The sequence below is a fragment of the Rhinolophus sinicus genome, linkage group LG07 (assembly GCF_036562045.2).
Source record: "Rhinolophus sinicus isolate RSC01 linkage group LG07, ASM3656204v1, whole genome shotgun sequence".
In the NCBI taxonomy this organism is placed as follows: Eukaryota; Metazoa; Chordata; class Mammalia; order Chiroptera; family Rhinolophidae; genus Rhinolophus; species Rhinolophus sinicus.
In genome coordinates, this window is record NC_133757.1 from 113,682,029 (window position 1) to 113,695,581 (window position 13,553).

General features: G+C 39.2%; 1 pseudogene; it reads left to right on the forward strand.

Moving 5' to 3' along the window:
- Nucleotides 1-9,918: 9,918 nt before the first annotated feature.
- LOC109446900 (small ribosomal subunit protein eS4, X isoform) lies at nucleotides 9,919-12,732 on the forward strand (annotated as a pseudogene).
- Nucleotides 12,733-13,553: the final 821 nt, after the last annotated feature.

Here is a 13,553-nt window from a genome sequence, read left to right on the forward strand (position 1 = left end):
ATACATGTTCAGTTACAAATCTTTTTTGTCCGTCCACAAGCGATTCGTGAATCAGGCAGCATCCCATCTAGCAACTAAAAGTGCATTCTGAGGAGTTGTACAAAATTGAAAGTTGTTTTTTTTGTTTGTTTGTTTTTTAAATAGGAGAAAGGGTAGGGCAAGGGAACTACTAGCGAAAGAAAAGAAAGTATTGTTTTGGGTCTGGATTACTTTTTTGGAGGCAAAGAGAAAGGAAAGGGTTTTTATCATGCAGATTGCCTCTTCTTGTATTGGGGGAGGTGGTGGAGAGGGCTCATGTGACTATTACGGCTCATGTGACTATTACCTTACTGGTGCTTGAGTGAAAAATTCCAGACTGGTTGATTACGATTATGTTTCTGGAAGAGCTTGAAACTGCAATTAGATCAGATATTATATCTAAGTTTGGTATCATGGGCTTTTAGCATGAGTGATGCCATTTTGGGCCTGTGTTTTTTCCTTTAACACCTTATAACCTCATTTAGCATTAATTACCTTCTTAAAGATCCCATCTCCAAATATAGTCTTACTGCGGGTTAGGACTTCTGTATATGAATCTTCGGGGCGGGGGGCACATTTCAATCCATTGCACTGTCAAAGACTAGAAATAGATCTGTTGATGAGAAGTCAAACAAAGTTATGAAAACTATCCATCACTTTACTCTTCAGTTTTTAATAACTGAAGTGATATTATCTTTAGCATATTTAAAAATGAGGAAAAATCTCAACTGCTTTGACTAGATTTTATAGTTAATAATGAAACCTATTAAAAAATCGATATTAGACTCCTTTGGAATTTTTCATTCACTGTATTCTTTTTCAGGTGTTTTCAGAGGATCATCAGTTATCCTGAGCCAGGAGAATGTGTCTCTCAGATCAACTACTGCGACTGCAAAGGTATGATTGATTTATGGCCCCAGTGGCTTTGCTCTTGAAACCAGAGGCCAACTGCATCCAGGGCTGGTGCTGCCTGCGCGGCTCAGCCAATAGACCGACACAGGAGTTGGGCTATAGAATAAGCCTATATTGTCGGAACACCGGTGGTCTGAGCAGGTTAATACCTCCAAAAACTACCTTAACCTTCTCAGACTGGCTTGGGGTATTTAAGGGAAAATCTGGGCGTTCCTCCAGAGGCTATGTAATGGTATGTGTGTGGGGCCGTCTGCACGGAGCCTTCCCTCTGGCAGTGTGATTCTCTGGTGGAGTCAGCAACCTGGGAACAATGTTGGGAATAACCTGGAAAGAATGCTAGACGGAGAGATTGCACACCTGAAACTAATAAAAAAAGATGTTAAAAAATAATAAATAAAAATAAAGTTGCCTTTAGCTCAAAACATACCACAGAGGCACATCTTGGGGTGACTCAGCTGAACCCCTATATAACCATCTAAGTAAATGATCACATCAGATTTCGGCTGCTTGGTACTGAAGGGGAAAAGAAAACCAACACTCTTTCCACTGATGGAGTGGAAGCTCTTTTAGTGTCCCAAGGAAGGACCTTTAGAAATCATCTGTGTAATCTTTTTTATTTACAAATGAGACAACTGAGACCCGTAGTGTTTGGCTGTTAATTGCTAGGCAGGGGCTAGGAAGTACATTTTCTGACTTTGTAGGAAACCACGCCCCTAGAATTAAACCAGATCCTCTTGATTCAATTCCTCAGTACTGGCTGTAATTAAAAACAAAAACAAACAAACAAACAAAACCCAACCAAACAAAAAAGCTATCTGAGAACGTCCATGGTAAGGGGAAACAGTGAAAAGTTGTCAACTCCATACTTGGACAACATCTGCTTGAAAATATAAATAAAGAGACTGTCTAGGGTTTTCTTTTTAACCGCTTTATTGAAATGTAATTTACATACCACGCGATTCACACACTTAAAGCATGCAATTCACCCATTTAAAGTGTACAATTCAGTGGTTTTTTTAATACATTTGCAGGAAATGTGCAACTATCATGACAATCAATTTTAAAACATTTTGATAACCTTAAAAAGAAACCCCATAGATATTAGCAGTCACTTTCCATTTCTCCTCAACTCCCTCATCCCTGGGCAACCATGAGTCTACTTTCTGTCTCCATAGATTTACCTACCATGGGCATTTCATGTAAGTGAAGTCATGTGCCACGTGGTCTTTGTGGCTTCGTTCACTTAGCATAACATTTTCAAATTCATCAGTGTTACAGCGTGAATCAGTTCTTCATTCCTTGTCATGACCACATAACATTCTATTGTGTGGCTCTACCACCTGTTATTTATCCACTAATCAGTTGGCATATTTGAGTTGTTTCCACTTTTTGGCTATTATGAATAATGCTACTGTGAACATTTGTGTACAAGTTTTTATGTGCACTTATGTTTTCATTTCTTTTGGCTATATACATATGAGTGGAATTGCTGGGTCATATGGTAACTGTATATTTAGCCTTTTGAGGGACTGTTTTCCAAAGCGACTGCACCATTTTACATTACCTTCAGCAATGTAGGAGGGTTCCCATTTCTCCCCATCTATATTAGCACTTGTTATTACCTAGTTTTTTGTATAGCTATTGATTTATTTTTATTTTTAAAGATTTTATTGGGGAAGGGGAACAGGACTTTATTGGGGAACAGTGTGTACTTCCAGGCCTTTTTTCCAAGTCAAATTGTTGTCCTTTCAATCTTAGTTGTGGAGGGTGCCGTTCAGCTTCAAGTTGTTCTTTCAGTCTTAGTTGTGGAGGGCACAGCTCAGTTCCAGGTCCAGTTGCCGTCTCTAGTTGCAGGGGGGCAGAGCCCACCATCCCTTGTGGGACTTGAGGAGTTGAACCGGCAACCTTGTGGTTGAGAGCCCACTGGCCCATGTGGGAATCGAACCGGCAGCCTTCGGAGTTAGGAGCATGGAGCTCTAACCGTCTGAGCCACCGGGCCACCTGAGCCACCGGTCCGGCCTGTATAGCTGTTGTTTGTTATTTTCTATTTATAGCTATCCTAGCAAGTGGTATCTTATTGTGCTTTTGGTTTGCATTTCCCTAATGTTTAATGACATTTGGAGAACTGTCTGTTCAGATTTTTTTGCCCATTAAAAAAATGGGATTATCTGTCTTTTTATTATTGAGTTGTAAGAATTATTTATATATTCTAGATAGAAAATCCTTACCACATAAATGATTTGCACAGATTTTCTCCTATTCTGTAGATTGTCTGTTCAGATTCTTGATGGTGTTATTTAAGCACAAAAGTTTTAAATTTTGATGAAGTTAAACTGTAAGTTCCTTATCTACCCTTGTCCATTTTCTGCACTGTGGTAGCCAGAACAATTTCCTAAAATATTGTTTCCAACTTATGTTATCTTCTGTCGAATAGCCTGCAGTTTTACCGTTACTTTGTCTATAGAGTCCAAACTACTTCTCTAACTTTCCAGGTGTCACAATAGCCACTCAGCATTCTATTCAGCGTAGTCTCCTCTCTTTAGAAATTGGATCACCGATTCTGTGTTGTGTAGCAAGGCAAAGTAGTTGGGGTGTCATCTTGGGCTTTATGATGTAGGTAACTATTCCTCTGTCCCCATAATGCATGCCCAACAAACCAGGTTTGGACAGTGCAGGCAGCCCTACAATCAAGAACATTCTGTCTTCCAGGCTTCAAGTTGCATGGTTCCATTATTAAGCAAATCTCTTTATTGATAGTGAAGTAGCAAAATATAGACTGTTTTGATTTTACAGACAATTGACAAGATTGGAAATGTAGCATGTTAAAACTGACAGACCAAGGCCATTCAAAATGTAAATAAATAAGCGTAGAAAATATTACACTGTAATTATGAACATAAACATAATAGGGTAGAATCCTTTCTAGAGTTATTAGTCTCTAGCTGACAGACTCCAAAGCCTACCACAGCAACCACAATTTATTTAAATACCCAGTGTCCCTCTGTGAAACCCATAACAATAAAAAAAACTCGACAATATATTAATTGGTTTAATGACCATGTGGGTTCCATACTTCCTTGAAGGTGTTTTTTGGGAAGACGAAACCAGTTGAAAAGTTTCTTCCTGTGTATCTTTCCAAGACCACTGCAATGGACTTAGAGGTCAGAGTGTTTCCGTCCAGACTAATGACATCACAGGGCCTCGACGTTGACTTGGCTCCTCTTCTTAATGGACTCTCGTCTAGTAAGGGTCCTCCCACTCAGTGCTCCTAACTAGCCTGGCCTCCAGTTGGTGCTGAGCACACACTCAGCTCTGCATCTTGTCCCAGCAACATTTTTGCCAACTTAAAACAACCGTCATTATGTTTTTACATACATTTCTCTTCAGCTTCCTTCCCAGTTGAGGAAATGTGTTCCTCGGTCCAGTGCTCGTCTACCGGGCTCTGTGTCATCGTCTCTAAGACATATGTTTGATTTTTTTCCTTCACATTTTAACACTTTGGAAATTGAGATGGTCTCTTAAATTCAATGTTGACATTCTTCAGAGGTATAAATTATAACCAGTCTTTTCTAACCCTTTTACGAGGTCTGCTTTTCTTCACCTAATGCTGACTAGGAAGTTCATCATTTCCCTGCCCTGCGCCAAGTCCTGATTGGGTGAGTCAGGCCCAACCATCCCGACCTGTGTTAGTAACAGGATCTTCATAGAACCTGAGTCCCAGGTCCCAAAGAACACATTTAAGGATGTTCTTAGACATTCCCCCCCGTCCCCCCACAAATTCTAAATATCCTGTCCTGCAGTGTAGCAAATGCAATGGTCCCAATCTTACTGTTTGGTTTGGTTTAAATATCATCTGTTTTTAAGAGACCAAGCTATTAGAAAATAAAAGTCTCCATGTCTAATATTTCAGACCCTCCTGCTCTCCTTTTCCCGCATCCCATCACCTAGCAAAGCTGTGTGTTAGCACTAAGGCAAACTAACTAACCTGATTTCTCTTGACATTAGAGGGTCAGTCTATAACCACTTTATCTCATTATAATTAAACTTTGGTGTACTTTGATAAGGCTTCTGTATCTGTACCTCAAAAAAAAAGGGAAATGTGTTTTTCACATATACCTAAATCTGCTCATTTGCATACCCATCCATCAGATGTCTGGAACAAGTTTGATAGTCCTCCAAATTGTATTCTTAAACTTCTCATTAGCTGGTATAATTGTAGGGAGCAAGCACTAAAATTGGTAGTGATTCTACCAAAGCTTTATTTAAAATTGAACCACAACCTTCAAGCAGACACCATAACAGGATCTCAAATCAGCCACATGAAACTCCACAATTAAAAGTTCTATCCTTGATAGGTCCATCTGCAGAAACCTTTGTCTGGAAACTTAGTGCCATGGTAACTGTGAGGGTGTAGATGTAAATATGAGTTAAGACTGTGTGCCCTCAGGGCCACATACAATTATTTATATCAGAATTGAGAGCCTTCCTTGCAGATCAGTAGATATTCTTAAACCTGTGTGAACTGACTGGAAAATTATCTTTTGTAGCAGCAATGACAATATTGTTACATAGAGAGTCTATCTGAATGTGTTAGCAGCCATTTTCAAGCTTTCAAAAGCATTAGAACATGTCTATGTTAAAAAAATTAACATGTCTATGTTAATTAGAACATGTCTATGTCTAAATTTAAAAAAAAAATTAAAATCCAGTGTCAGCCTGCAAAATCGATGTTATGTAAGAAGTGAGAACTGTTGGGGTCTAGAAGGCTCTAGGTTCCAAGTAGAGTAAACTCTGCAATTCATGAGAAAACCAGAAAACAGAAGTGAACAGAGTCAACATCTGACCATGAGCAGGAGAGGGCAAGGAGGGGCTTCTCAGGCTTGGCTGGTTCACAGGGACTGACTTATTGTACAATTTCTTTCAAGTCTCTTGTTTCATCCCCACAATCAGTGCAAACTTGGCCTTCTATACCATAACATATCTATGTTTGTTTTAAATAAACTTGCTGTATTGCTACGTCCTGGAGTAATGTCTATTATATAGCTGTGCTAGTGCTACATTTGTTGTGTGGCATCAGAGGATCTCTGGGCGTGTTGCTGAGGACCAAATTCTCGTGCTGAGGGTGGGTGAGCCAGGTTAGAACTGCGTCCTGGAAAGGAACACCGGCTTTGGAATGAAAGAGCTGAGGTGAAATTCCCGCTGTGACATGTAGACGAAGCTGCATGAATTTGAGCAAGTTATTGAACCTGTCCAAGCTTCAGATTTCTCAACTATAAAGTGGTTTTAATAATGCCTATCTTAGAATGGCTATATATTTCCCCCCTTTTTTCGAGCAACAGAACCTTGAGTTTTAGCGGGGCACGGTATCCCTGGTTAAAAACTACATTTTCTAGCCTTCTTTGCATGAAGGTGGGACCATATGACTAAATTCACATTAGTAAGGTATAAAAGGAAGTGTTACCTGGTACTTCTGAGAATTCTCCATCATGATTCCTGGCATCCATATAAATGTGATGACTGGAACTCTGGAAGCCGTTTTGAACCATGAAGATGAGGTGGACAGTGAAGCAGACGACTTAGAGGGGCCTAGGTCCCTGACCACTGTGGAGCGGGCATAACCCAGAACGACCCGTCTCAGGTCATCTTTCACAGGAGACAAAATCGCTGCTGTGTTAACAAACAAAACAAAACACAATAGGAGGGAGGAAGAGTTCTTTTATATCCAACTGTACCTAATCTTACCAGAAGATTTATATATATATATATATACATAGAGAGAGATATATAGGTATAGATATATATCCATCCATACATGTCGATATTTATATAGATAGACATATGTATGGATAGCTGTATATCTATATCTATAAATCTCTATATATAGATATCTTCTATGCATATTACTCGTATATGTAATATTCATCTATATATAATGTAGATTATATAATATTAGCATATTAAACATATAATATTAATCAAAAGAGGTTAAATTGTCTAGTCCAGGCGGTACCTGCAACTCAATAAATAGCGTCTGCAAAGTAGCATCCATTAATAATTTTGGCTTAAATCAATTATTACTATGATTATTGTAAAATAATAAATTCTGATTCCATCATCTTGTCTACATTTATTAATCGGCATTCTAATATAAGGAAGAACTTTCCCTTCTCCCTCACTTATGAATATATGTATGCATGTGAATATGTATGTTTGCATATGTGAGTATAGACTTATGTGTTCTTTTTTTGTCTTTATTTATTTTTCATTGGCAGTTGACATACAATATTATATTAGTTTCAGATGTACAATATAATGATTAGACATTTATGTAACTTATGAAGTGAGCACTCCTGTAAGTCTCGTAACTTTTTGTATTCTAAAAAGCTAAAATCTATTACTCTAATTATTTATTTTCATGACTAAATTATAGCATATTTGACCAGTGGTAGCCCCTTCAAGCTAGCTCTTGTGTCTTTTTGACATGTTCCCACCATTTTGGGGGGGGTCTTCTTTATTTTCTGGCAGGTGTTCCAGGTTCATCTTGTACTTTCCCTGCCCCAACCCAAAAAGCTATCATTTTTTAAGGCGACTTGGTTCTTTTTAGTGGGCAATAGTATTATTTTTTTTTAAAGATTTATTTTTTGAATGACTAATACATTGATCTGAGCAAAGAATTAAAAAAGAGCATGAAAAGTTATACAGTGAAAAACTAGTCTCTCTGTCCATTGTCCTTTCACTCATATATATAGTTCCCCTCCCAAGAGACAATCTCTGTTACTGGTTTCTTGTGTGTCCTTCCAGTTACTCCACATGTATACAAACACACACACACACACACACACACACACACTCATTGTACACATTACTTTGTACCTTGCTTATTTTTACTTAATGTATCTTGGAGATCTTTCCGTATTTTGTCCTGATGCTATTGTTTCCATCCTACTTTCTTGACCTGTGAATACTGTTTCTTGACTGGACTGTTCTAACTGTACTCAGAACGACATGTACCAATGGCAAGTATTAGTTAAGACTATCAAGCACATGTCCCATTTCAAATGAATGAACTGGCTTATAAGTGGATTTCTTATGTGTTTGATTACCCTGAACTTATCGTCTTTCCCTTCAGATAATAATATCACCAATTACCATTTCACCCAAGTCTGAAACCTGGTAAATTATCCTTGCCAGATTTAACAAATAAAAATGCAAGTGCTTAGTTAAATCTGAATTTTTGATAAACTAAAAATAATATTACAGTATACATATGTCTCCTACAATATTTGGTAATACTGATACCACAAAATTATTCTTTTTTTTTTTTCTGGCTTAAATTCAAATTTAACAGGGCATCCTGTGTTTTATCTGGCAGTTCCACCTCCTCAGAATCTCAAAAAATAGCACGGACTGCTATCTGGGGTCCAGAATACTTTCTCGGTCTTCCATCTGGCTTCCCAGCTTCACAGCATTTCTCAGTTTCTCTTGGTGACTTAAGTTCTCTAATGAACTATGAGCAGAGGTATGTGCCACTTCCAAGCATGGTCCATAAAATGCCCCATGTGCTTTTCTTTATGTCCTTTCTTCCCTCCTCTTGGGCTGAATTGTCCTTTACAATGATTTCCAGAGTGACTTGGGAAGCAGTGTATTAAAGGTGGCGGAGACTCAGTCAGGCTGGGTCTCTGAATGACCGTACGAACCAGAGCCCTCACCAGCTTGGAATCTTAGCCTCTGATTGTTATTTGAAAAAGAAATAAGCCTCTTTTTAAACCATTAAGTTTTGGAATCCATATGTTAGTGCAGTTGGCTTTACCTTAACTAAGCCACACATTTTAATGTTTTTTTTTCTCAAACCTAAAAATGCCCTCTACCCTGTGGTGTGCTGGGGCCGACTCCTACTGGCTCATGAGAGTCATTTGTGTGCATTTCTTTTCAACCATTCAGTGACATCTCATCGGTAGCTTGAAGATGTTTTTAGAAGAACAAAATTCACCTGAGTAAATCTGATCAGGAAATTTGACTGTTTGGTTTAAAATTCTATTCCTGGACGAAGCTGAAACTGCAATTAGATTAGTTGTTAAGTTTTGGTTTGGTGACATGCCTAACAGAAGTGATTCCATTTTGGCCCGTTATTTCTTTTTTTAACAGTAGTTTTCCATATATACTCTTACTACAATTTGTTTATCTACTCATCTGTTGTTGGACATTTGGATTGTATCTAGCTCATGGGCTTGTTTTTGTGTGGACATATGTTTTCATTTCCCTTGGATAAATGCCTAGGAGTGGAATTGCTGGATTGTATGGTGAATGTACATTTATCAAAAACTGCCAAATGGTTTTTCTAGTGGCTGTTCACGCAGGAAGACAACAAGCCTCACTCTGAGAAGATAAGCTAGGATTTTTTTTTTAAAGTAACATTATTTTCTCTTTTTATTATAAGTAATACAAGAATACAGTCTCACTGTAAGACATCAAATCATTCAAACAAGAGAAAAGCAGCCTCTCCTTCCCCCCAGGAAACTATGACTAACAGTTTCCTTGGAAGGAGATTGCCTCAGGTACCTGGCAGAAGTTTCAGGGCCTGGACCTGCAGAACACAAAGGAGAGGAGGTGCCTGGGTGGGGAACAGCACTGGAGCAGCTGTTTCTCAGCTGCCCCTGTGCTTCCTAACTGAAAGGATTGCTTTTCCACTTCTGAGGAACAAGTATGTTTAAAGAAGTGCTAGTTAGTTATAAACAAATATTCTTTTGCCCTAGAATATACAGTGTTTGAGAAACATAGGCAGATTCTTCCTCCAAGTACTCGTTTTTCCAGGCTTCATTCAAACCAGGCAAAGGTACCCATTTCTTCACTCTTACTCAATTATATTGCTGGAAGATCCAGCCATGACAATAAGGCAAGAAAAATAAATAAAAGGTATACTGAGGTCACAGGATACAAGATAAACATACAAAAATCAATTGAATTTCTGCTCTTTCTGTGCCCAGTGCAGCCATGGCTCGGGGTCCCAAGAAGCATCTGAAGCGGGTAGTGGCTCCAAAGCATTGGATACTGGGTAAACTGACCAGTGTGTTTACTCCTCATCCATCTACTGGTCCCCACAAGCTGAGGGAATGTCTCCCTCTTATCATCTACCTAAGGAACAGATTGAAGTATGCCCTAACAGGAGATGAAAGAAAGGTCTGCACATGGCGGTTTATTAAGATTAATGGCTGGGTCCGAACTGATGTAACCTCCCCTGCTGGTTGGTTTGATGGATGTCATCAGTATCGACAAGACTGGAGAGCATTTCTGTCTGATTTACGACACCACGGTTGCTTTACTGTTCATCGTATTACACCTGAGGAGGCCAAGTACAAGTTGTGCAAAGTGAGAAAGATCTTTGTGGGCACGAAAGAAATCTCTCATCTGGTGACCCATGATGCTCGCAGCATGCGCTACCCCGGTCCGCTCATCAAGGTGAACAACACCATTCAGATTGACTTGGAGACCAGCAAAATAACTGATTTCCTCAAGTTTCACGCTGGTAACCTGTGCATGGTGACTGGAGGTGCCAACCTGGGAAGAATTGGTGTGATCACCAACAGAGAGAGACACCCTGGTTCATGTGAAAGATGCCAATGGCAGCAGCTTTGCCACGTGGCTCGCCAACTTGTTGTGATTGACAAAGGCACCAAACCATGGATTTCTCTTCCCCATGGAAAGGGTATCCACCTCACCATTGTTGAAGAGAGAGAAAAGAGACTGGCAGCCAGAGCAGTGGGTGAAATGATCTCCAGGTGACATGATTGGAAGAGTCCTCATACCCATTTAAAGAGAACATATCATAATCGTTGCAAAAAAAAATCAATGAATTTCTGTATGCCAGCCAGGAACACATAGACACTGAAATTTAAAATACAGTAAAATACAGTTAAAAAAAGGGAAATAGTTAGGTGTAAATCTAACAAAACACGCATAGGATTTATATGCTGAAAACTACACAAAGCTGATGAAAGGAATCAAAGCAGACCTAAATAAACGGAAGGCATCATGGGTCCTGGATTGGAAGACTTAGCATAGCAAAGATGGCAGTTCTCCCCAAATTCATATATAGGTTTAGTGTAACTCCTGTAAAAATAACAGGAGGATTTTTTTTATGGATATAGACAAGATTATTCCAAAATTTATGAGAAAAGGCAAAGGAACTAGAACAGCTAAAGCATTTTTGGAAAAGAATAAAGAGAGAGGAATCAGTCTACCCAATTTCAAGACTTATTATATAGCTATAGTAATCAAGACTACGGTTCTGGTTGAAAGCCAGAAAATTGATTAATGGAACAGGATAGAGAACAGAAACAAGACCCAGGTAAATATGCCTAACTAATTTTTGACAAAGATGTAAACGCATTCAGTGGAGGAAAGGTAGCCTTTTCAACAGATGGTGGCAGAGGAACTGGATATCCATAAGCAAAATAATGAACTTTGACCTAAGACGTTCACCTTATATAAAAATCAAATCAAAATAGATCAGACTTAAGTGTAAAATATAAAATTATAACATTTTAAGGGAAAAGTAGGAGAAAACCTTCAGGATCTAGGGCTAGGTAGTGTTCTTAGACTTGACACTAAAAGCCCATTCCTGGAGAGGGAAAATGGATAGATTGGACTTCATCAAAATTAAAACTTTAAAATTAAAGTCTTTAAAAGACTCTGTTAAGAAGATGAAAAGACAAGCTCAGAGTAGGAGAAAATATTTGCAAACTATATATCCAGCAAAGGACTAGTATCTAGAATACGTAAAGAACTCTCAAAATTCAATGGTAAAAAAGAGCAAAGAATCCAATTAGAACATGTGCAAAAGATATCAAGGGACATTTCACCAAAGAAGATACAAAGATGGCAAATAAGCACATGAAAAGATACCTAACAGCATTAGCTATTAGGGAAATGCCAGTTAAAACTCACAATGCGATATCATTACATGCCTATCAGAATGGCTTAAATAAAATATTGTGGCAACACCAAAGATTGACAAGAGTGGGGGGGAACTGGATCTCTTATATGTCGTTGGTGGGAGTATAAAATATTACAGCCACTCTGGATAATAGTTTGGCATTTTCTTATAAACCTAAACATGCAACTGCCATGCAAACGAGCTATTGCACTTCTGGGCATTTACCTCAGAGAAAATGAAGACTTGTGTGTAAAAACTTGTACGTGAATGTTTGTAGCAGCTTTGTTAGTAGTAGCCAGAACCTGGAAACAACCGAGATGTCCTCTAACAGGTAAATACTTAAATAAACAGTGATACGTCCACATCCACAGTGGAATGCTACTTAGCAATACAAGGAGAGAACTATTGATACCCATGCCACCTGGATGACTCTCCAGAGAATTAAATCCTCAAAGATTATATATTGTATGATTCCATTCATATAACATCTATACTGACAAACTTATAGGAAAGGAGAACAGGGCTTAAGGAGGGAGGGAGGTGGATATAAGCATCGCAGGCCCCATGGGGGATCCTTGTGGTGAGGGAGCTGTTCTGTATGGTGTCTGCCTCGTTGCGGATATCCCGGGTGGGATTTGTCGTATAGTTTTACAAGATGTTACTGCTGGGGAAAACTGGGGAAAGGCCAAAAATGATCTCTCTATTATTTCGTATAACTGCATGCATGTTTGCAATTGTCTCAAAATAAAAAGTCCAATTGAAAAAAAGAGAGAACTGACTCTGGGTGGTGAACACACAGTGCAGTGGAGAGCTGATGTATTATAGGAATGTACACTTGAAACCTATATAATTTCACTAACCAATGTCACCCCAATAAAATTAATAAACAACTTTTTTAAAGAAAGGACAGAATCTGCCTGCTCGGTTCTCTGGCGTGCCCTTTCTTGGCATTTGTCCTGACCTGTTAGGGAGGCCTTGTTCCTGCTTTCTTCCTGTGTCCCCAGGGACTGTGTGAGGTCACCAGAAAGTGTTTCTGATGACTCTTCTAAATGTGTCCAAGGCGCTGCCCTTTGTCAGCCCATATGGGAAGTAGTGCAAACATTTCCTTAGCAGATTTCCGTGACTTGAAGTGGCAACAGGGACATGAGTGAATTACAACATGGGTTCCCATGGGAGAGTCCAAGAGGCAAAAACGAGAAGTTAGAGCGCTCTGTTATTCCCTAGAGCTTGGGAGGAGGGCGTGGGGAAGAAGTCAGTAAACAACTCGAAGGGGATCCGCAATATTCTGCAACTTGACTGTGACGTCCTCATCTCTTCCCTGTCCCTGCCCCTATGGAAGATACCTTTGAATTGAAGTGGATGCCCCAGAGTTACCCATCTTTCATCTCAGTCTTGGATCGTTCCTTTGTAATCCTTTTTTGTTTTCTCTGAGTCTCTGAATTTTTAAACTTAAGGATGATATGTATGTATGCATGCCTATTTTAATTAGCTACAGGGGCAAAGGAATTCCTGTCTTTGAGTGTCAATATGTTGCGCTAAGCATTTTCCATTTGTTATTTAATGCTTTCTGGCAAGGTAGGCCCTATTTCCCTCATGTTCTAGAAGAGGAAATGAAAGCTCAGACCGGTTCTGTGACTTCTCCCAAGGTCAGACAGCCAGTAAGTGTCAAAGGCAGCATAACAACACAGGT